We start from the raw sequence: 25,352 nt of genomic DNA, 5'->3' as shown, positions 1-25,352 counted from the left end.
GTACAAGCGCCGCTGAGTTGCATCACTGGCAGAGTGTCCACCGTTCATTTTCTTTATGCCCAAACGTGACCATGAACTACACGAGCATGCTCACACCAAGAGGTGATTATCTATCTATCTATCTATCTATCTATCTATCTATCTATCTATCTATCTATCTATCTATCTATCTATCTATCTATCTATCTATCTATCTATCTATCTATCTATCTATCTATCTATCTATCTATCTATCTATCTATCTATCTATCTATCTATCTATCTATCTATCTATCTATCTATCTATCTATCTATCTATCTATCTATCTATCCATCACGCTAGTTATTACACACGCTCCAGATTCCAATTTTTCGCAGTGAACGTCCCTTAATATGTGCTCTAACAGAGAAGAGTGGCTGATATTGCATTTTAAAATAAAGTGTACGCTTGCATTTACTTACTATTGAGCAAATGTGAACTTGGTTTTTAATGGTATGAAATGTTAGCTTTTTTATGTTCACGAAACTTGGTGCCTATTGATAATGGCGTAAATTAATTTCTTGACGCCATTTCCTGGGCTAATCCTGCCAATTATTCTGCTTTCTCTCGTATTTATGGTCTAGATTTCCACGGTCTTTCACTTGTGCTTCTTTTTTAGACAGATCGATTGCACTGTTTAGAATCAGTCAATTGCAACATTAGCATTTTGTCCCATTGGTGGGATTCATGGGCTTATGGAGGGGCAGACACGTTGTCAGGTCTTTGTTTATCATTTCTCCAGTTCCCTAGGCAACTGTATATTTCTGCCTGCGACAAAATTCATTTCTCCGAATGAAGGGGACAGGTTAGACTTAGAAACGCCACGTTAGACTTTCTTAGCGGCCTTTTACAGTGCTCCCTCGCGCTCGCAGTAAAGCTGCAACCAGCAGCGGCTCGGATATTCAAGTGCAATTCCGATGATTTTTCTGTCACGCCCTTGACTTTGTGTCACACCGTGGCTCGGGTGGGACAACGCGTAAAAGAAGGGCGCGCGCGCGCGAAGTGCGCGTGTGTGGTAATAGAGTGAGAGAGTGTGAGTAATAGTGAGCAGAGAGAGAGAGGTCCGCACCACGTGGTGCTGAGCGCGGCTCCTCGATGTCCGCGCGCCGCAGTTGTTGCCGGCGCCTCGCGAGGAGGACCCGGCTTGGTGGGGGCCCGGTGTCGGCGAACAGCGGCGCGAGAGCATCAGCCCGGGGCCCGTGCGCGCCGGGTTCGGGCTCCCTGCCGGGTGGATCGTGGTCGTCACGCCGGCTGGAAAGCACGACGGATTCCAGGGCGTCAGGGAGGAGGATCCATGGAGACACGCGACTCTGCTGTCGCTGCTGCTGCGTTGTGTGAGTTGGCGACCCTCTCTCTCTCGCGCGGCTCGTTAGCTCGACGGCTGTGCCATGGATTTTCGAAAATACGGGTGGCTCAACAATGCGGGAATAAAGGGAAATGAAAATTGGTGGAAAAAATTAACAAACAAGGAAACAACAAAGCTAACCAAATGAAAACTGAATGAAAGAAAAGCAGATGAAAGAGGCAGGCGTAAATTACTATTCATTACGCGGTTGCCAAAATGAAAGGATACACAGGTGAACAGCTTTTAAACTGCCGAAGTGCGCCGTAGTGGACATGAGCACTAGTTAGTTCTATATTATGTGCCGCTTGTGGCAGCTGCGATGTTACTATCCACTTTCAATATTGGTGAACGTTGCGGACCGCATTGAATTTTCGGGCAGGACACATATGGCGAGTAATTACCGCATTCGACGATACACTGTCTGCGGCAGTGGGTGCAGTCTACTTAATCAAAAAGCATTGTACACAAAAAGGAGAAGAAAAGAAAAAGAGAAAAAGGTTTATTTTCCTCTTTTTCTTTCCTCTTTTATTGGCAGTGGGGGACGAGAGTAAATAGAGAAAGAAGTTCGCTAAAAAAGAAGTCGACAAATCACTTGTCCTTTTTGATAGTGTCAAAAAATTAACTGTCGTTGAAGAAAAATTACTCCGACTACAGGGATCTACTATGCATTTTTTTATACCCCAAAATAATGAGGACTGCGTAGAGAGGTCTACACATCATAAACCAATACTTTACTTTGCTCTTCAGTATTGTTTGGTGTCAGGAACAGGATTTAATCGCCTATTCTTCATGGCGATCGCGCCTGTCCCGGCTGCGACGATTACAAATGCATTCACACGCCCCTCATAGTACAGTATAAGACTTCGGAGACGACAAGCAAGCTCTCCCTCTCCGTGGAAGGAAGATCGGTGATTCTGGCAGACGTGGCAGCGAAAATCCGCGCACCATGTCCACTGTTGCTCAGGCTTCCCCTGGTAGAGGTGGCGGTAAAACTATGGCTGCAGTCCATATAGTTAACCGAAATTCAAGACGGCAGACCAAGACGAAAAAAAAAAGTGAGTGTAAGAGGCAAATATTCGTTTTCCACCTCCGACTGTGCCTCAGACTTTTGCATGAAGCGTCAATCAAGCAGCCCAATGAGTTTTTTCGTACGTAGCATCGGATGCGTTATTTAAAGGTCGCAGGTTCAGTCTCTGCCATTGATTGATATGTGGGGTTTAACGTCCCAAAACCACTATATGATTATGAGAGACGCCACAGTCTCTGCCAGCGGTAAGTCAACTTTTCGTCCACTTCACTTTCTGCACCATCACAACAAAACATTGCTACAAACAAACATCCCTTATACTTGGCTTCCTTGTATGTTATATATTATAGTGTGTCTAACAGAAATGAAAAAAAAAAACATACGAGCCCTTAAAATTGCCCTTCTTTCGTACATGGACGGGCCCGTGTACTGCCATTGTGAAGTATACAGCTGACACCCCCCACGCGTGTTTACGAGGCAGATGCCGCCCTTTCTCCGCCTGGAGTGCTTGCGTAAAACGGCTGGAACGCTAGGCTTGCTGAGCAAGAGGTCGTTCTTGCGGAATATATAAATATTCAGGAGCTGCGTGCTGCACACAGGAATCCTGAAGGGGCGAAAGAGTGTGTAATACTGCGAAACACTGCGCGGTTTTTTTTTTTATGCGGTCTTCAGCACGTACACACTTTTTTCTATTGAAGCACTCTTCTTTATTCTCACTTGCTTAGTTTAGTCCTTGTGACCTGCCATTTTGTTCTATATATTACTGAAACTTCCTTCCTTGCTATGCCCCGTCACGGTGGTCTAGTGGCTAAGGTACTCGGCTGCTGACCCGCAGGTCGCGGGATCAAATCCCGGCTGTGGCGGCTGCATTTCCGATGGAGGCGGAAATGTTGTAGGCCCGTGTACTCAGATTTGGGTGCATGTTAAAGAACCCCAGGTGGTCAAAATTTCCGGAGCCCTCCACCACGGCGTCTTTCATAATCAAATGGTGGTTTTGGGACGTTAAACCCCACAAATCAATCAATCAATCCTTCCTTGCTATATATTCAATTTTGATTTTTATTCCTTCTGATTCGTAGAAAATGCAAGCTTTGCATCCCTCCCTGTGGCAATGTCAGCCTGCACTGTTCCTCTTCACTCTTCTTTTTTGTTTTTGTTTTTTGTCTATTGAATAATTATTGTGGCGGTTTAATGGCACAAAACCACGATATTATTATTAGAAACGCCGTATTGGAGGACTTCGGGAATATCAACCACCTGGTGTTCTTTAACGTGCGCCTAATTATAAGTACACGGGCCTCAAGCATTTTGGCCTCACTCGAAAATGCAGCCGTCGCAGCCGGGATTTGATCCCTCCGCCTCCAAATTAGCAGCCGAGCGCCTTAACCACTAGACAGACCATCGCGGCTGGTTTGTTTTCTCTCTATTTGTGTACGCTTGTCTAACAACAGTATAACAACGATAATAACAACAAGAATATATTTTTTTTTGGTTTGAGAGATGACTAAAAGTTCAGTAGCCCAATTCTAGACCAATCTCTAAGATTAAGTAGGAGCCATCCTATAAGATCGTCACCGTTAATGGCTTTAGTCTTCGTGTGTTCGAAATTTCAAGCTGCAGTTTAGCTGGGCTTTAAGAGCCGTCATCCAATCTGCCTACACATTCTCGCTTTCTGCCTCAGTCTCCTCCGAAAGCTGCGATTCGCTGCCTCCATAGGAGAACGACCGGTCTATATATAATGAGCGGCAACCAGTCCAGAGCGAAGGAGCCGACCACTATAACACCCGTACACCGGACGCTTACGCTAAGGGGCGGCCAGCAGAAGCGAGTGCAAATGGGGTGGTGGATTGGTAAAAAAGGGGACGAAAAGGAAACAACACTGCGATAAATCACGGCTATACACTCGGCGGTTCAGATGACAAACAAAGCGAATGGCAGATTTACGCACTTTTCTTGTCAGAGGAAAAACATACGAAAAGCACAAAGAAACTATGAGCGTGGAGGTAACTTTTGTCTCCCCCCCCCCCCCCCCGATATTTCATCACACCCATAAGGAGCCTCTGCTCATGATTCTTCATGCGTTGCGTTTTAAAAAAATAATAAAAGCGTAATAGCTACAGTCATTCTCGCTGATACTCTCCTATCTTCCACCTTTGTTTACTTCACTTGCCACATGGCGCACATGGATAATTTTTTTACTGTGACTGAGTGTGCGCCCGTGTGCTGCTTAATGTGCTGTGTTTATCTCTCTTCCCTCTCTCCTCTCTGTCTATCATCTCCCCCATAACCCTCACATGCGCAGGGTAGCAAAGTGGCTGCCTATAAACTGGTTAACCTCCCTGCCGTTCTTTTCCTCCTATTTTCCTTCCTTCCTTCCTTCCTTCCTTCCTTCCTTCCTTCCTTCCTTCCTTCCTTCCTTCCTTCCTTCCTTCCTTCCTTCCTTCCTTCCTTCCTTCCTTCCTTCCTTCCTTCCTTCCTTCGATAATTCTTTTTGTTCTTTTCAAGCAAAAACGCAGATATCTACTGCCAGCCTATGAAACAACACTACCATCCAATTAATCAAACTGATATCAGAAAAAGAAGGCACAGAATGCCAATAAAAATATGATATAATGATTGTAAACGTTATATACTATATATTTCTGGAGATTTTCAACTTTTACTGCGTTGCTGTTCTCTTCTAACTGGCTTCTGTGGAGAGGTCGAAAATTATAGCATCTCGGCTGCTCCATTTCTATATGTTCTGCAGGGCTATACGATTCGTCTCATTTCACATTCCTTCCACAACAGTTGTTCTTTCTTTGCTATTTTTTGTAATTTTAAAGTTCTTCTCTTGCTTTATTGTTGTTGTTTTTTTCTCCTTCACTTATGTAAGACTCCTGTCTCGACGCGGATGATATGCGGCGGATTCTGGAGCAGCGAGATGAGGGGCGTGTTGCCACACTGTCAGCCATCATTCTGGGAGTCTCTCCCTCTTTCTTTTAACTTTATCCCTCCTTTACTCTGCTTCCCTAAGCACAGTGGTCCTTTCCAGCGCACATGGATGCCTATACAGAGAGAGACGGCGCGTCTTGGCGTCGCGACACCCTTCGCGAAACGCATTAGCCGAGGCGACGTTTTGTCTCCACGTAGATGGCGCGGCCGATATATAGCTTCCGCTGTGGCGCGAATTTGATGAGGCTAGCCATTTTGACTGGCCGGAAGAGAGAAGCTCATCGGGCAATTGATTCCAAATATTTATTTTCTTCTTTAGCTAGTTTTCTCTTCTTTTTTTTCTCGACGTTACGTACGTAGCGTTATTACGGAAGGAAAGTAACGAATGGTGCGAATGGGGCGTAAAAAAAAGATAACCAAAAATAATTTGTTTTAGCAACACTAAACTACTCGATGGTATAATAACCTGAAAAACTATATTAACCATATAATTTTTTCTCAAAGAAAAGAGAAAAAGAATGAGTGTTGGGTGATTTTTCTCATTGTTTTTTTTTTAATCTAGAAGCCTCAAATCGGCTTCTTGTTCTTTTCATTATTTTTTCTCATTTCAACGTGACCTATATATATATATATATATATATATATATATATATATATATATATATATATATATATATATATATATATATATATATATATATTGCAAATAGCGTTTGGTCCCCTCAGCAGGCCTTCGGCACTATAGCTGTAAACCTCTCAGCCAGTTTGTATATATTATTGGACAAGGTATCTGTAAAAAAAAAAAAAAACTTCAGTAATCGATTGTTCTTTACGCGCGAACTGTGGGTAGTGATTACATTTACAAGGGGTAATGCTGTGGAAATTCAATTACTTGAAGCTAGCGTCCAGCCGTCGACCTGCTCTCCGCTCCTTTGCGCTGTACACGTTCAATGTGTTCATTATTTCGTCCTCGTTTCTTTCTTTACTGATGCCCCGCAGCGGTGGTCTAGTGGCTAAGGTACTCGGCTGCTGACCCGTAGGGCGCGGGTTCGTATCCCGGCTGCGGCGGCTGCATTTCCGATGGAGGCGGAAATGTTGTAGGCCCGTGTGCTCAGATTTGGGTGCACGTTAAAGAACCCCAGGTGGTCTAAATTTCCGGAGCCCTCCACTACGGCGTCTCTCATAATCATATAGTGGTTTTGGGACGTTAAACCTCACATATCAATCAATCTTTACTGATAGTGCGGCTGCACTTTCATTGGTGCTGTGTAAACAGTAGCCCAAAATTCTATTTGGAAACTGTTTTGTTTTTGTTTTAAGAGAAAAAAGTTAAGGAAACAAGCATTAACGCCTTGTGTAGAGTATACTGCATTTGCGCCGGCAGAACCACTTCCCTTTCTCGAATTTCGCGCCAACCCCGCAGCGCCTTAATAAGCATCAGTGTGACGTCACGTATTCCAAATTATTTTCCCATATTCCGGTCATTAAGACGAAGGAACAATGCACTTCTCCTTGAAGTACGTTATTACGAATTCGCAGCATGACTGATCTGAGCTCGTAAATTTGAACAGTACTTTGTGAAGAGATGTTCTTATTCTGGTGTCACGTGTGATCATCTCGCAAAATCGCTTTCATTCCGCTTGTGGCAATCTATAACGAAGGAAACAACGCCATCGGTCGGCATGGCACTTCCAACAGGGATGAACGTCATCACGATGTCTGCCTGGTATTCCTTTCACCTTGAATTTGTTTCCAGCGAAGCTCCATTGGGGAGGGGGAGCTATGGTGTCTCTCCCTACCGAGTGCGCCTCTCTTTCGTGCTCGGTGAAGAAACGCCGGCTAGCTCCTCATGTGCTTCGTCTTTTACCTGCTAAATAATCTCACAGAACCCATTTTGGATACTTCTGTGAATACTTTCGCAACGAAGCAAGCATTAGGTGAAAAAAAAAAAAACATTGTTGGACAAAAATTAAGGCAACTTCGCCCTTGTGGTGCAAAGGAAGGGTGGTGCAGTAGCCTTCTCTCTGTTTCTTGGGCTTTTTCTTTCTTTTCAGCTCTCTTTCTTCCTTCTTCTCTTTTGCAGTCTTTTTCTATCCATCTTTATTCCCATTATCTTCATTTTTTTTTCTTTCTCGCTTGCTTGTTATATCAGTTTGTATACGTGGTATGTGTTGTCGTGCTTCCCTAACCATAGTAGTACTGTCTGCGCTTACCAAGGCCATCCACGTATACAAAAGGATGAAGACTTCTTTTTCGCGCACTCGCTGTGCTACAGGTGGCTATGATATATGTACTTTTGCTAATTTATTCCAAGAAATTCCAAGCGATGCCAAGTTTCCGTCAAATCCGGTACAGTCACCTCTCACCCTTTCGGCTGTTTACACGGGTCGAGTGCAGCAGTCTCACGGGCCAGCACGCCGCGATTCCCGGTAAACGGCTTTATCATCGCCTGCAGTGCGAACCTTCTTCGGTGTCCCCATGTCTGCGCCTGGCGCTGCGAAGTTGGCCATGACGTCACGTCTGGCGTCACCGAGTGGGTTGCGCTATTAGCCCCAAGGAGGTGGAGTGGTGCCGCCTGGTGGGAGAACTGCATGACGTCGCGGCACGGACTCGTCGAATCTTGCTGTAGAGCGCGTATGCATAACACACGCTCGCTTCAAACGCCGTTGTGTTGCCAGCGTTCGCTTTTTGCTTGCATCACACTTGAAATAAATAACGAGAGCACCATCGAAGATGTTTCTGGTGAAACAGTGAATAACTAGGCGTTTTGTTTTTCTGTAGAATTGAGAACTGTGCCTTGTTAAGGTTCGGAAAGAGGAAGTTGCTGATGTCATCCCACCGCTGCCATCGGTTGTTGCGAATGGGGGTCTACCCGGTCTCTTGTGGTAGCGTGGTGTAACCGGATGGAGGAAATGAACGCTGACAAGAAGAGGATACAAAAACAAACAGGTTTATGGCACTATTTACACATATTTACAGCAAAGAAAGGTTAGGGGTTTCACAAACCACGAGCGTGGTGCGTGGTGGTTGAACCGTGGGGACAGTTAGGCGCGTGATTGAAGAGGAGGGTGAATAAACAAAGATAGTGACAAAAAAGATATAAAAAACGAGAACACCTCTGCGAAAAAAAATTCTTTGCGAGGTGGCAGGATTTCAGCACTCGTACTCGCGATCTGAAGGCGAGCGTTTTAACCACTCGGCTATTCAGTTAGTTTTTTTAGGGGCGAAGCTCCTTAGGGCGTGGGCTGTGCGTCCCCTGTAGCCTGTATGTAGCCACCTCTAGTTTAGTTCTTGCAGTGTTCACTAGATGGCGGTACCGTCCACTGTATGTAGCCACCTCTAGTTTAGTTCTTGCAGTGTTCACTAGATGGCGGTACCGTCTCCTGTATGTAGCCACCTCTCGTTTAGTTCTTGTAGTGTTTACTAGATGGTGGTACTTGTAGCTGATGATGAAAAGATGCAAGATGTTATAAACTAGAAAGCGGTACTTGTAGTTGATGAAAGACGCGAGATCTTATAAAATAGGAATGATGTCACATATGGCGCGTGTCATTGGTTGAAGGCAATCGTTCAATTTAGTGCGGCGACGTACGCTAGGGGGAGCGATGTAATAAAATCGAGTGGGCAAAATGTACAGAGGATTCGTGGTTTACCAGGTTTACCTCCGGCGCTTCGCCCACTCATCATCATTCACTTCGTGGATATGGCGTAATTTTTTATTTAACCACTCGGATATTCAGGCGCGATGGCAGAGCCTACAGCGCGGCCTTGAGTAGTATCATATAGCAAGGGGTAAAAAAAGGAGTGTGGGTTGAGGAGGAAAAATGTGAAAGAAAGGAGGTTGAAAAGTGGGAGGGGAGAGAGTAAAGTATAATATAATATAAGTATAGTATAGTATAATATGGAGAGTGAGAGAATTAGAGAGAAAGTAATAGAGACAGAGAAAAAGATGGATTCAAAGAGGATCGACGTAAGCGAGAAATAAAGAGAGAGTGAGACAAAGATAGGAAAGAAAAAGAGAGAGTTAAAGAGAGAAAGGAATAAATAAAAATAAACAATGAAAAAAGACACAGAAAGAGAGAAAGAGACGAGGGGAAAATAAAGAGAAAACTGAATGAAACCAAAAAGGCCGCTCAGCTCATTGAAAGAATGAAGAAAAGTAGAGAAATGGGTTGCCACCTAGCGGCAAAGGACCCGTGCTTCGCAGTGTCAAGCTTTGCGCGACTTAGGGCAAACTTTCCGCGTGTTCTCTCTCTTCTTTTTTATTATTGCGATTGCAATTACGTGGGCCCTAAACGTACGTTTTTGCTGTCGTCGTGTTGTCCATGATACGATTGCTCATGCGCTGGCCAGTTAAAGTTTCGTCGAAGCTGGGCGTGACGAGAAGCCAGCGTGCGAGGGCGAGCCCCATTGACATATCAAGAGAGTTGGCACACCAGGCCCATGCCCTTCCTACCCACTCGGGTTTTTTTACCATGGCATACGGAGCCAAAAATTACACTCGATTGACACCCACCGAGGAGGTGCATGAAAAGAAAAAGTGTCTGCCTACGCCCCTGGCGAGCTCACAAGGCTATAGTGAGCGGCTTCATGAATGTGTGTCCGGAGTTTTGAGGCAGCTGCTGTATTGGATGTCACGTGATCCACAGAGAACCGTTTTGAGCCGCACATGCTAAGGGTGCGAAAGCACGGTAAGTTTGCGTGGAGAACGCCACGAGGCGCCGCTGCTATAGCATTCTCGCCCAAACAGCGTTGTGAATGTTTGTGATGGCTGCTGTTACCGAGTTGAACACGCTTATCAAGTAAATGTTTCGCAGAATAATGTCACTGATATACGTTGCCTCAATATTTCGAATGCGCAAATTACGGAGACGAATGACGCGCAAAAACGCTATAGGGTGCACTCTGACATTTAACGTGCACACAGCAGTGCAGATACGCTAAACGAACTACATCCACACTGTGGCTCCTTTGCCAGCCTTTTTTTTCTTTTTTTTGTATATGCATGCATGCACACATCGTTTGTGAACCCCTATGGTAACGTATACTATAGCACTAAAAAAGGTATAGTAAATATACTCCGAATGAATTCCATATACACCGGATGCATACTTCCCCAATAACTACCCTGCTTATTTTTTAATTGATGTCAAGTAAGGATAAAAGTGAAAGCACCCGCTTTTGTTCAGCCGTTGCGCCTGACGTCATAATTACACATCTGCGCTGTGCATGAATAATGCACGGGATGTACTCCATTCAGAAGCCGCGTATAAGTTCGTAGAAGGGTAAACGAAAAAAAAAAAACTGAAATGCTCAGCCTGAATTCGGGTATCCGTCGTCTATTTTGTAGATCACGACGGTAACAAAAGTCGACCCGAGGGTCACAAGAAAACAATAACGCGTAGCAGAAAGTTCTAGGTCGCAGTCACAGGCGTTTCTCGAGCTGTAAACAATGGCCATGCAGCAATCGGGAAAGAACAGAGGGAAAACAAGGAAAACAAAAACGGCGGTTTGGTGAGAACAGAAAGAAGGCGTCCAGCGAGCCGTGTAGCTCACATTGGGAATACTGAGTGCGGTAAAATTTGCCAAGCACCTGCACTCTTCTCATGGGACGTGTGCTTTGTCTTTCGAAGCAAAACAAGGGGAAGGGGCGACTACGTGCTATGCTGCGACCCAGAAAACTTGGCATTACATTAGCCGATAGACGCTCTCACACTCTGCCGAATGAATGCTTTCAACCTCTACTCTCCCCCCTCCCCCCAAATAAGTAAATAAAACAATAAACAAAGGGATCCTAGAAGCTGGCTGTTGTTCATTTCCGTAGTTCCATCATCTTCCCTCGAGAGGAACACTTCTTTTAAGAAAAAATGGTGCCACGGAAGTTCGTGGGGCAAATAAAAGCTGAACGAAAGTTATATAGCCGACCCGCACGGTATGTTTGGTGCCATAATTTTTCGAGCTGGTTTTGTAGAAAGAAGAAAAAAAAAATGCTCTAGACGGTAAGTCGGAAGGAGTTTGTTTGTTTGTCTTTTATCCATTACAAAGCGGAAAGTTCTGCCCTTATTTTGCGAACTTTCTTTCCGGAAATATCACTGCAGCGAACTTCCGCCGCGATTTTTCATTCCACCCCAAACGACTGTGGGACGTGAGGGGCCTGAAAGTAGACCGGGAGTTAACAAAGCCAACACGCGAAAAGGTCGCCTCATGTTCGCCGCCGCTGTTGCTGTTGTTTCTCGCTGGCGCTCCTTCAACGGGCACGAGTGCGAAAAAGGGGGATATAGAGTGGACTACCGCCGCCACGCGCCGAGGTTATTTACCAGAAGTGCTTCGAAGACGCTTTATAGCCACCATCGCCGCGCCGGGATGTGCTTGAGACATTTCGCTGGCATGCCTTCGGTGAGACGCATGGGCGCTGACACCGGACGCTTGCTCGTGAGCAGTGATGTAAGCGTCGAAACAACGAGCCCCTTTTCTCGCCAGGACTTTCCTGTCCTCCCGTTGCCCTACATTTCGCCTCCTCATCTCGCATAGATTTCCACCGCGGTTCTTCCCGACAAACATGGCGTTTCGGACCATTTGTTTCCTGCGAGGCCTCTTCCAATCGTACGTCTCGCAGCCCCGTTGTAATGCCGCCGCTTGATGTGATATGCATTTCCCATGCAGTCCCGTGTGTGTTCGTACATGTTCGCGGATGTTGAGGGATCGCATTCACGCGCAGACGACCGGCCTTATCGTGCTGCCGCTGTTATTACAGCGAAACTGTATATGCTATAGCATTCTGGTGAATCGCGTCCAAGGCCGAAACACGCATAGGACAATAATTTGGGGGCTATGGCACCCTCGAAAATTATCACTGAGTTGATATTCCTGTGAAGTCGCAAAGAGAGAAACGACGCTGCCATTGGCTGAACCGGTGCCTAAGTGCCCGGTAATGCTTATTTTCTCATTGTGTGTGCATGAATGGCTAAATGCACTTTAGTAGCGCCCTCTGTTAGATGTGTTAGCAGAGTTAGCATGCACGATGCTTTTATATAATAGCGTCACTACAGGATGTTTATAACAATGCAAAACAGAATATTTTTCAGTACAAATTACATTTTATCGGTATTATATCTCTATATGTAAACCAGTTAGTCGTAATCACAAGCTTATACATATCTATCCGTATTAAGACCAGGACTCTCCCAATGATCCCCAATTTGATTTGCCTAAGATGTCTAAATTTAAACTTCCTAAGAACGCTTAGTTGACATTTTCTTAGGCACCTTCTTATCCTACAGAGGCTTGTGCTCGCGCTCTTCGTAGGTGCCGGCGCCTGCTATTATGCGTCACACAGCAGACAGCATGCTATTTGGCAGTAGCCGACATAAACCAAGAGCAGCGGTGTTTGGATCAGATGCACTCCTTTGCTACGAGATCCATAGTCCGCTAACATTACATAATTATAGTCTCATTATATAGCACACACATGAATCATAACGGAGAGAGGGATTTCGTCCCACGCTCTCAAGGTGATGACGTGACTTCTAAATACCGTGTCGTCCCTCCTTGCAGAGCTCGCAGTGCTTTCGTCTACACGACAGTAAATGGGGAGATTTCAAAGCATACGAGAAATTCCCGAAACTTCACTGATTATTGAAGCATCCGAGGGATCTTTGCGGCAATCGATTAGCGAGGCAATAAGCTCTCCTACGGAGGTCACTCTGTGACAACTTGCGAGAGGGGTACTGGGCCACTTTAATACGCGGTTAAAATAGCGAGGGAGTCTACCATGGTGGTGTATCGGTTACGGCTCTCGGCTGCGGGCCACCCGAAAGCAGGAGGTTTGATCCCAGTCGTGGTGGTAGCACTTCGATGGAGGCTAATAGGTAGATGCCCGTATAGTGTGCGACGTCACTGCGCGTTAAAGAACAGCAGAAGAACGAAGTTTCAAAAACACCTCTACTATAGTGGCTAGAAAGATTATCCTAGTGTCGTGAACGGGTGCATTCCCAAGCGGCGGCGGAGAAACCGGGCTCTATGCACCGCGACGCGGCGCTGTTTGTTGCTGGCGCGCTGGCGAGTGACTTGGAGAGGTTGACGACGGGGCGCAGCTGGCGGCAGTGAAACTGCGTCCCTGCGCAAGACTGCTTCCCGAAACACTTATTTTAACCGCAGATATTATCGCTAATTACCTTCGCGGCGGAGATAGAAGGAAATAAATATAATTTTTACTATTCATATAGCCTTCTACAGATGCACGAACTGGGAGTTTGGCGTATTTTTGCCACGCTCGCAACTTCCGTTCTCATATGGGATGGCATCTGCCTCACAATGCAGTTTTACCTGTGCTTTCCTCCCCCTTCCCCCCAACAACAAATGTGAATGTTTCAGCTAACAAAAGCTAGAATGGTCAACAAGTAATGTACTGTTCTAGGCTTGACGCAATATATTTTTCGAGTGACCTGTTTGGGATGTACATTTGTCATGTCATCTGTAATATTAAACAGATTGCTGCTCTTGTTATGCTAACTCTTGATGTTGTATACCACCTGTAATGCACTATTTTTTTGTCCCCCCCCCCCCTACAATAGTGCCTCTTGGTCGCTGTAGGTACCTGAAGGAATAAATAAATAAATAAATAACTGTCAGACCAATAAAGTACCAACGAAAAAAATTATGCAACAAAGTACGCACCTTTTTTTAGAGCTGTGTGTACCGATTGCTGTTAATTTGGTAAACATACTCGCTTTATTGTACTCTCAATGCACGTAGAAAGCAGCTCCGAAAAAGTTCCTTGAAAATCAGCGCGTCATTTGCTTAGGTGTGTGCAGGTGGTACCTGCACACACCTAGAATGGGAACAGTTAGGGATAAGAGTTAATGGAGAGTACCTTAGTAACCTGCGCTTCGCCGATGACATTGCATTGCTGAGTAACTCAGGGGAAGAATTGCAACTCATGATTACGGAGTTAGACAAGGAGAGCAGAAAGGTGGGTCTTAAAATTAATCTGCAGAAAACGAAATTAATGTACAGCAACCTCGGAAGAGAGCAGCGCTTCGAGATAGGCAATAGTGCACTTCAAGTTGTAAAAGAGTATGTCTACTTAGGGCAGGTAATAACCGCAAAGCCGAACCGTGAGATTGAAGTAACTAGAAGAATAAGAATGGGGTGCAGCACATTCAGCAAGCACTCTCAAATTATGACAGGTAGATTGCCACTATTTCTCAACAGGAAGGTATATAACAGCTGTATCTTGCCGGTACGTAGCTACGGAGCAGAAACCTGGAGACTTACAAAGAAGTTTCAGATTAAATTGAGGACGACGCAGCGAGGAATGGAAAAGAAAATGGTAGGTGTAACCTTCAGAGACAAGAAGAGAGCAGAGTGCATTAGGAAAGAAACTGGGGTGAAGGATATCATAGTTGAAAGCGAGAAGAGGAAATGGACATGGGCCGGGCATGTAGCACGTAGACAGGAGAACCGATGGTCGTTAACGGTAAGTAACTGGATTCCCAGAGAAGTCAAGCGGGTCATAGTGAGACAGAAGGTTAGGTGGGCAGATTAGATAAGAAGTTTGCGGGTATAAATTGGCAGCAGCAAGCACAGGACCGGGTTAACTGGCGGAACATGGGAGAGGCCTTTGTCCTGCAGTGGACGTAGTCAGGCTGATAATGATGATGATGATGATGATGTGCAGGTGGAAGAGGGGGGGGGCAGCCGCTCTCACTAAGAGGGGATGGGGGAGGGCGTTAAGTCTGCCTCATACATTAGAATAATAGGGAGGGAAGTTGCTGCGATGAACTTCCGCCCTCCTTCAAGGTGGATGTTTCAGCTGCTGGAAAAGGCTGGAATGCTCATTGTAACTGCCGAACGGATAAAGCAATGAGGAAAAAAAAAACACACAGGCAGTTACCAGGCCGCACTTTATTTTTTTCAACCGAGTTGTATGTGTCAATTGTTAATTTGGGAAATGCATCCGCTTTATTGTGCTCTTCTGAGTACGCAGAAAAAAGCAGCGACAAAGTTCTTTGAAGACTAGTATGTGAAACTTAGGTCGTACGTGGAAGGGGAGTGGGACAGCCGCCGTCACTGGGGTGAAGGGGAGAGGGGGGGCCCTGTTGGATTTTCTATTTTGTTTTTGCAGAGTCTCGTTGCAAATAGGGGCACTGCGAAATCAAAGTTAGCATCCAGCTATTGCTTGGCTTTTACTTTTTGTTGTTCCTTTTTTATTATGTTAATGTAAGTACATCTATTTCGTTTGTCGAAGCTTCCTATTATGTCCAATACCTATTCCTCATGTGTACATGGATTTTATTTTATTGTCTGCTGACGCTCATTTTTATTAATTATTAATGGTATTGTGTTTATTTCATTGAGGTATACCTGTCTCTCTTTTTTTTTTTTTTTACTGTTCACTCAAATTCTGCATCAAAACACTTATCCTGGCGTCTTTCTATCATGTTGTTGTATTTTTCATGTAGGAGCTATGAATATATATGGATATTGATGTATTTATACTCAAACGCAACTGTGCAGAAAAGAATGTTCAACGGGGGCTGAAGCCTGAAATCTCCTACATCTTCGTTCCGTGCGGGCTATATATCCCACTTGTATGTGCTGTTAAGATGAAGATAACCTGGCAGCATACTCTGAAGATCAGTTTTTTTCTTTCGTTCATAATTTGTCGGCGCCCTGTGTGACGAGCGCAGCGACTTTATACCGTTACCACATAGCTTGTTTTAAACGAGAAACGCCTGAGAGCGCCGACTCGGACGCGTGCCGCGCGCCGGCGAGCGGTTGCGCCCTCTAGAGGCTGTATCGTAAACTCTTTCAGCTTTGCCGCCTCATTCAAGACACTAGAAAAACCTTTCTAGCGATTATACCTCTACTATGGTCTCCCTCATGATGATGGTTTCCAGTCGAAAAAAAAAAATCAAGAATCAATAAAAGTTGGTGAATGTTTCCCAATCACCGCTGCCGGAAATTATTAGTGGGTATGGCGCTGAATGGAAACACCGTGTTTCTTCAATGAAATGACAACCAGTGCCAGAACATTACCGTCTTTACAAGGCTGTGTTTAATACGCTCATTTCGTTTGTTATCAAAGGCATGCGAACATTGAATAATAAACAAACTCGACGTTATAATGCTAACACATAACTTCCACTAGTCCGCGTGGCCTAATGGATAAGGCGTCTGATTCCGGATCAGAAGATTGCAGGTTCGAGTCCTGTCGTGGACGCTTTTTTTTTTTTTTTTACTGTACAATACACTTTTGTACATCTAAGATTATTGACCGGAATCTGAAGCAATTCTTACCTACGGAAAGAAGCCTTACAAGTAGTTACACTACCCAAAACCCGTCCCTTGTTCTTCGCTGAGGCTTTCTTGGCGGCTTTCATTACCGTAAGGCAGCCACGGTACAAGCAAACGAGTGCTTCGCAGCAAGGCCTGTTCCCGCTTCTTTCAATGAACAGTGTGTTCAGAGCAAAGCTTCCCAGCGACACTTGTGTGCGCGCGTCTCGAATTGGGGCCTTATGCTGAGCAAGTACAGTGAGCCTCTTTAGGAATACGGCCCCAACCATCTAAGAAATGACACTCTAGAAAGCAGCATGCAATTACCTGCATCCGATACGTTGTTGGCGAAGCATCACGACAACCTACAGCCAAGGTGACTATGCATTGACGATTTCCCGCAGCAGCACATGGGCACAGCCATGTTTAATCACATAATCGTAACTGGCCTTCTCCTCACCAGCCAACGCAATAGCGCCATTAGGCCCGCGAAGCGGCCATGGCTATACAACACAAGCTGTTCACAACTTGGTTAAGCAGAAAGTCACCTGCTTGCGCAACAAAACTTACTTCTACATGCAATCGTCTGAACATTGTAACGTTGAGACTTTTGCTTTTTGCTTGCTACGCTTTACGTCACAGCAATACATGACATGTTTATTCTGCTTAGCATTTGTGGCGTATGCCTTCCCTTGATGCACTAGGAACCACTAGCAACTGTCATTACAAGCCAAGATGGCAGCAGCCATGCAGACGCGACCAACCGCTTCGAAATTATGGACAACAGCGCCTTTGTCATACACTGCCTTCCCTACTTAACCATTTCAACTGACAAAGGGTTGATGTGTTAACGCTAAACAAAACTAAAATGTTGGACCTGTTCCTGCAACGGCTCATTAACATAGGATTAGAAAAAAAAAATCCCACTGGTTGTTGATAGCATGCTGCTGTTATAGTAATTTTCTATGTTATAAAAAAAGTGTTTCTCGGTTGTACTTTGTAGTTGCTGTATAGTTGTTTTTAATTTATACATTTCTCTTCCTTCATCGCAATGTTTATTTTATAGTTCAGTTAAAGTGTTATTATTGCTTTAACGCTTTATACTTTGTAACATGCTTTTTTCTATTGTTTTGAAACAAACTTCACCGTTGTCTGCCTGGGGGACCGGAGCCTTGTCAAGCCGAAGAACTACCGGCTTTTTCTCCAGTTCTCCGTTTTTCACCTTTGTATGAAATGGTGACAATAAAAGATTTTAATTGATTGATTGAGTGATCCGAACTTTCACTTGGTATTTGGCCACAGGCCTGACAGCTATAAATAAATGACGAAATCAGATATCGTTTTGAGCCATTTCACATTGGAGACAAATGATAAAGGTACGTTCTGTCTTAATTATTGAAATCAGCTGTGTTTTTCAACCACGCCTGCTAAGATTTGTCTTTGGGAATTCGAAAATGAATTTTGGTAGCAGCTCAAAATACCAAATACATTGCTTTCAAAGCTTCAGAGCACAAATACAAAGAATAAAAAGCACAGGTTTAAAATTGACTGGTCACTCAGTGCACGAAGACGTTGTGGTAAATTCAAGGTGCAAGGAAACCGCGCGCATAGGTGCCGCAACGTTGACTTTTTTTTTTTTTTGTGCCGTCATCTTGAGGTCTAAAACGAATACACTTGAACCATTGAATGCCTGGAATGCATTCTTTACAGGAGAAGCAGGGAAGAAACCTTTCCCAAATTGGTTCACCAGCTTTCCTCCTTGCGACATTTAATCCTGAAACGTTCCTCAAGTAAGGTTACGCATTAGCTCAAGCAAAGAAATGTTTCGGAATGCACCATCATGGCCAGCGTGTTGAATACACCCAGACAACACCCGACGACTCGAGGTCGTCCTCAAATGATACGGACGTCCTCCTCCCGTCGCCACACATTAGGTGACGTTTTCAGTGCGCCTTCAGGAACGCCTTCACAGGATGATACAGAAATCATACTTTTAGGTATTTTTCGAGGTTCGTCCGAAAAACGTCCACTGTAGGACGTTTTGAGAGCGTACTGTATACTTAAGAAAAAGGCTGTGCATGAATTTCGTGTGGCACCTCGTCGCGAGCGCGTGAACATGTATCGACAACGCCGCCAGCGTAACTCTTAATCGCATGATTGTTTCTTCGTGTTCGTTTTTTATACCTGACAGTTATACATGAAAATGCTTTTCATGGACGCCAGTGTGATGGTATAAAATTTTTGTATTTTGCGCATACATGAGCACGAACGATTACCCCTGTGGTCGGCAGTGAACAGGTAACGGCCCAGTCGACACGGTATCCGTCGGTCGCAATTACAGAAATCCCACTGCCAGCGCCATACTCTATGGCCAGTACACACTACCTTTCTTTTTAGGGGCGAAGCTCCTTAGGGCGTGGGCTGTGCGTCCCCTGTAGCCTGTATGTAGCCACTTCTAGTTTAGTTCTTGCAGTGTTCACTAGATGGCGGTACCGTCCCCTGTATGTAGCCACCTCTAGTTTAGTTCTTGCAGTGTTCACTAGATGGCGGTACCGTCTCCTGTATGTAGCCACCTCTCATTTAGTTCTTGTAGTGTTTACTAGATGGTGGTACTTATAGCTGATGATGAAAAGATGCAAGATGTTATAAACTAGAAAGCGGTACTTGTAGTTGATGAAAGACGCGAGATCTTATAAAATAGGAATGATGTCACATATGGCGCGTGTCATTGGTTGAAGGCAATCGTTCGATTTAGTGCGGCGACGTACGCTAGGGGGAGCGATGTAATAAAATCGAGTGTGCAAAATGTACAGAGGATTCATGGTTTACCAGGTTTACCTCCGGCGCTTCGCCCACTCATCATCATTCACTTCGTGGATATGGCGGAATTTTTTCTCCTTGGGAACAATAGCCCTCTAAACAGCCTCAAGTCTAAGCAATCCAAGTGAAACGCTTTACCGGGCGTCTTCAGAGAAAACAGCGTGGTTACAGTGTACTCTAGCGTGGTTAGGCTAGGCATGCATGGTTAGGCATGGCAGCAGGAGTAAGCCAGCGCTGCGAAAGCAGATGGTGTCGTGCGACAATGTCGTGGTGTGCATTGCGTGGCATGCTGTTAATGGGAGTACGCAAGGGTTCAGTTCCCGTGTTTGTCCATAGTTGGAAGATCACCGAAGTTTTTCTGAACTCGTTTGTCACACGTCGTGTGCGACACTACCATTTGCAGTTCCGAACGTGAAATATGATCGGCATAGTCGCTGCGACGATTATCAGGTTTAAGAGTGCATGACGCTCTGATTATGTGTAGTGTATGAGTACATGCGCGTTTGGCAGACCAACCTTTGTAGTTGCATAAAAGCAGTCTTAAAATCATTTGGGCTTTCCAGTCACTTGCAAAGAAGGTAGCTTTTGTAATGATGGTGGCATGTAACGATTGTTGAGAGGCACGGAAAGTTCCTTGTAAATCAGCACTTGCACGGTTATTGCCATATGTTACAGAATTTAAGCAACGAGTTGGAATTCTGCAAACGCAAATGCCAATGATGGAGTAGCAGGGCCAGTTGTTCACTACAATACGGCGGTAAATATGAATATCTAGGGAGAAAATATCTCTAGAGACCTCCAATGACAGGCCTCAATCACAACCTCATTTTGTCAAGCTCCATGAACTTGTTGTTTGAAACTCATATTATTAAAGGAAGATTTGCATGTCACTGCATGTTTATATGTGTTAGTTTATAGAAAACATTCATATTGAAAAACCGCATTTCCAATGGGCACGGCTTGTGTCTTAAAAGCTTTGAATACATTCTAAAAAGAGCTTTGAATGTTGCCCTAAGGTCGACCTGAACGCACACTAATAAGAGCCCTTAATGCCGTCCTGAGGACAAGAGGATGATTTGGGGCTGGACAAACGGGCAGGATTAGTACCAGGCGATGTTCATTTCAGGATGACCTCAGGTCGTCCTTTCGTACGGGGGCACGGCATTCTCAGGACAACCTCAGGTCATCGAGTGTTTTCTAGACATCCACATAGCAGACAGCGCACGCATTTTGTATAAGGGGGGGGGGGGGGGGAGGATGAGGAAAGAACTTTATTCATAGTCCGGCGAGTAGATGGGGTTGGCGATTGGCCCCGCCTAGGTTACGGCCAGGAGTCCTTGAATCCTGGCGGCTTCCTCGGCCCGCTGGACGGCCCACATTTGGTCTTCGAGGACGGAACTGAGCATTGCGGCTTCCCAGCGCGCGCGAAGGCTGTCAGCAGAGGCCGCATACTTGTTATGAGTACTAATCCCTCTACATTCCCATAATATATGCTCCAGAGTGGCTCTGGAGTCGCAACGCTTGCACCTGTCCGTTTTGTATACACCAGGATATATAATGTGCGATAGTGCAGGATTCGGATATGTCCTATAGTTTGTAACTGCCGCCATTCGACAGACTGTCTTTTTGTTAATTTTGGGTGAGGGGGCGGGAATATGCCCCTCTGTAATCTATAATGTTTTGTAATTTCTTTGTATCTGGTCATTCTGTCTTCCCACTCCCACTCGTCTGCCACGCCGTAACCACCGGAGGAGGCTAGGGCGGCACTTGAGAGGGCAGCTCGGTCGGTGAGCCCTCGAGCTGCGTCATGTACAGCCCCGTTGTTGCTGTCCCCCGCGATGGCATGAGCAGGTGTCCATATAATATATGTATTTCTGGGGCTTGTTCGACACCCTCCTTTGAGAATACGTAGTGCCTCCGGGGAGATGCAGCCGTTGGCAAAGTTTCTCACTGCCGTTTGAGAGTCACTGACTATCACGGTTGCGTTTGTCTGAGCTACAGCGAGCGCTATGGCTACCTCTTCCGCTGTCTCGGTACTTGTGGTGCGTATCGTTGCGCATGTCGTACAGCGTTTGTTGCTATCGATTACGGCTGCGGTAAATCCCCGTTTGCGCTTGTATCGAGCAGCGTCTACGAAAACTGCGTCCTTGTCATTACCTGGAAAGAATTCTGGAAAAATCTGGAAAAATTCTGGAAAAAATCTGCGAAGAATTCACGTCTGTGGTATAAGGTGAACTTGCGAAGTTTTATAGTAGAATAAGCTATACTTCCTCTTTTGGACCACGATTTTTCTTGTCACTTTTTTGATTCCTGAGAAACAATTTCATAATGCATAATTTTCAGAACGCTGCGCACTGAAAAATCAGGGTTGAAAGACGCACGCGTCGCGCAAGTGTATCCAGACCGGCGGAAATTTCCGCGCTGCGTGTGAGCTATTCTTCAGCGCTCTACTTCCAAAGAGAATTATCCAATCACGGATGCTTATAGTCCTGTGACGTCAAAACCTTCTCGAGAATTTGAGATAGTTGGTTCTCCAAAACAGACACTCGTTGTGTCACTGGCTTCAGGTCGGAAACTTAAACGTACTGGTGAATTTAGTCTGGGTTTCTGACATCGCTACTCAACTAAACGTAACGCTTTGGGCAGTAAGAAAGAACCTTTAGCTCTCAATACGCACCTCTTTCAAAGCACTTGCGTTTAGAGTGCACACCGCTAGCCCGATCGTCTTTCACAGCGGGCAGACATGCCTTGATTCTGTGGGTGTAGCTCACATTTGTTAGAAGCTAAGCACCTTATAGGGTTTCGGCGTGTCTGCGTGCATCGTCTATTGTTGTGGCGGTCCATTTGCTTAGCGCCACAGAGGGCACCGCCACATTAGTGCTCGTAAAATCCCTATATTTTGGAAAGTAGCGACACTCCATGATCTACGCCGTCTCACCCTCGCTGTGCCGTCGACCTCGTCTTTTTTACCCATCCACAGCGCTGAATGTCTGGGGGGTACACCACCAGCTAGTCAGGTGACCCTGACGTCAACTCAAGCACGCAAACCAACTTCGCGTGCTTTTCATTCACCGCGCACGCCACGAACCCTCCAGGCTCCCCGCTCCGAGTGTGCTTCAGAGTTTTAATTCTGAGCTTCGTTCTTCGTGGCGATACTTGGCTGTTGCGTGTTTCAGTGCAGCAGCAAGTCAGACAACGGAGTAAAATGAATTTATATTCCCTGAGGCAAGAAAAATGGCGTGCGTGGGAAGCAGTGCAATTAAAACATTGAGAAAAAGAACTTCATCCCTTCCAAGCACGTCGTTCTTTGCGAGGTAATTGTTAGCAATTTCCTTCTGGGTATCTAGATGAAGTTGTATGGAGACTATGATGCTCATTGCATAAGCGGACTGTTCGGTAAGTTCCATAACGAATACATATAAATGTGGATTTAGCTTTTAGGGGTGAAGCTCCTTAGGCCGTGGGTCGTTCTCTCCTCTGTAGTAGTAGTAGTAGTAGCAGTAGTATGTAGCTGCCTCTAGTTTACGAGCTGCTCAATATATGGCGTTGTGTGTATATGTCCTTGGGAATAATATAATTAGGTGGCGTTAGTGGTTTTCACAGCATATCTACGGAGTCAATGATGATGAGTGGGGCGAGGCATCCATCCATGTGTCCGTCCGTCCATCCGTCCGTGCACCCGTTCGTCCATCCATTCGTCGGTTCGTGCTTCCGTTCGTCCTTCTGTGCTTCTGTCCGTTTGTGCGTCCATCCTTTGCCCTGTCTGTCCAATGCCTGCATTCGTGCATCCGTGCCTCCGTCTGTCTGCACGTCCGTTCATGCTTCCATTCGTCCTTCCGTGAGCCTGTCCATGCGTCCGTCCGTCTGTCTGTCCGTCCATGATTTCGTCTGTCCGTGAGTCCATTCGTCCGTCCGGACGGATGCATGAATGGACGCACGAATGGATGTACGGACAGACACGTGAACGGACGGATGGACAGAAGAATCAATGGACGGACGAACTGACACTTTGCCCCACTCATCAACATTCTCTTCGTGGATATGTTTTGGTTTCTTTTTTGAGTAAGTCACTATGCTATGCTGTTTTCTCTGTGCGTTGACAAAGCTTTGTTGTCTTTTCGCGCGTGACTTTTGTTTTTTCAAAATATTCACTTTGTAAGCTAACGTGTTTGATTCGCAGCTTAGTTATGAATGCATGTGTGTGTGCGGATGTGCGCGTGCTCATTTATGTATGTGTACATGTGCACCTGCGTGTGCGTGCGTTTCTGTGGGCTCTTGTGAGCCTCTGTTAGCTTGCGATTGTTTATGTCAGCATTTGCGCTGGTGTGGGTTCGTGTGCGAGCCTATGTGTATGTTTATGTGCGTGCATTCGTCGGGTAAGTATCTATTAAAGCCCGTGTGTGCGTGTGCGCTCGCAGGTATGTTTGCGTATGTGTATACCTGCGTGTGCGTTCGTTTGTCGTAAGTCTGAATTCGCGCCTGCGTGCGCTTGTGCGTGTATTCACGTACTAGCTCGCACATGAGTTTGCGCACGTATTTTTGGTGTATGTATGCACAAGCATGTTCGTGCATTTGCGTATGTCTAAACTGTAATTATAAGGTGCCATAGTATTTGAAGCTTTTGTATCAGCAGTAAGCTCCTTTTTCTCTTATTTTTAGGTGACTGAAGTAAGTCAATGGAATGCAATATCTCGTCGTTTCATTGAGACGGAATACAGGCACCGCATTAATCCCACTCGGGCTTCGAAAATGCAGCCGCCGCAGCCGAGATTCGATCGCGCGGCCTGCGGATCAGCAGCCAAGTACCTTAGCCACTATAGACTATTCGTGAGACGTACTCCTTTGATACAGCCGTCACGTCAGGTTAACGTCAATAGTGGTTAGTTGCCATGCGCTAAAGTTGATTTATGTAGCAGTGTCCAGGGCCAGCATCTTCGCGAGCATCAGCGCTTCATATCAGCTTCTGGCGTTGCTAATACGCATGTTCCAGCTGGCATCGTTGCGCAAGTGCCAACAACTGGTTATATAAGCATATGCAACTTTTAAACGTATGTCTGTGTGTGCAACATTTGTTCATATATTTAGCATCATTTCATGACGTGTTGCTCAATAAAAAAATTGCAACACGGTCACCTTCCTTCTGCATGCTTCGCATAACGTCGATTCCCAGGTATACGTGCACTGCCGAAATTTTTAATGCTTCCACTTGTATTTATCAAAACGCATTATAAATGTATTAGCCACTGTGTTCTACCATATTATATACTTTCATTCAGGTGTTTTTTTTTTTTTTCAAGTGAACGAACCTCATATAATGCGGCAAGGAGCTGAATAAACAAGCGTGCGCATTGATTTTAATGCGGCTACAGCGAGCAAGTGACCGCGCCAGCCAGGAGAGGGTAAAATTTTGAAAAGAATCGAGGAGGCACAAAGGACGCGTGATGGAAAGCGCCGCTACTCTCAAAATATAGGGTTTTGAAGTGCTCGCCGTGTAGCGACATTGCGAGTGGCGGCCGTTGTGACTATATGGAAACACTGCGATGAACTCTGAACTACAAGTTCAGCGTTCATAAAATGATCGATATATATGTGTGGTTTAACGTCCCAAAACCACTATATGATTATGAGAGACGCTGTAGTGGAGGACTTCGGATATTTCTATTACCGGGGGTTCTTTACGTGCACCGATATCTTAACATACGGACCTACAGCATTTTCGCCTCCATCGAAAATGGGGCTGCCGCAGCCGGGATTCGATTCCGCGACCTGCGGGTCAGCATCCGAGTACCGAAGCCGCTAGACTGTCGCGGCGGCGGGGGGGGGGGGGGCACACGTTGGCTTGGTCTCTACACAATGGTCACGATTTGTCTTTATATTTTCGTTAAACGGACTGTCAACGTACCACTTGGAAAAAATTTTCTGATTGTGGC

The 25,352-nt window shown here is 45.5% G+C and overlaps 1 protein-coding gene and 1 non-coding gene across 2 annotated transcripts in view; both read left to right on the top strand.

Annotated features, from left to right (window-relative positions):
- The first annotated feature begins 1,142 nt into the window (after positions 1-1,142).
- Positions 1,143-25,352, top strand: part of LOC119183256 (Golgi-associated plant pathogenesis-related protein 1-like) — a 179,286-nt gene continuing 155,076 nt past the window's right edge. The window contains exon 1 of the mRNA XM_075880411.1: positions 1,143-1,353. The gene's annotated coding sequence lies outside the window, so the exon portion shown is untranslated. The remainder of the gene's footprint in view (positions 1,354-25,352) is intronic.
- Positions 16,477-16,549, top strand: TRNAR-CCG (transfer RNA arginine (anticodon CCG)). Its single transcript has one exon. It is a non-coding gene; the product is annotated as a tRNA-Arg (tRNA).

This window comes from Rhipicephalus microplus, chromosome X (assembly GCF_043290135.1).
Source record: "Rhipicephalus microplus isolate Deutch F79 chromosome X, USDA_Rmic, whole genome shotgun sequence".
Classification (NCBI taxonomy): domain Eukaryota; kingdom Metazoa; phylum Arthropoda; class Arachnida; order Ixodida; family Ixodidae; genus Rhipicephalus; species Rhipicephalus microplus.
Note: the sequence above shows the minus strand (reverse complement) of the source record. Positions and strands in the feature narration are given on the sequence as shown.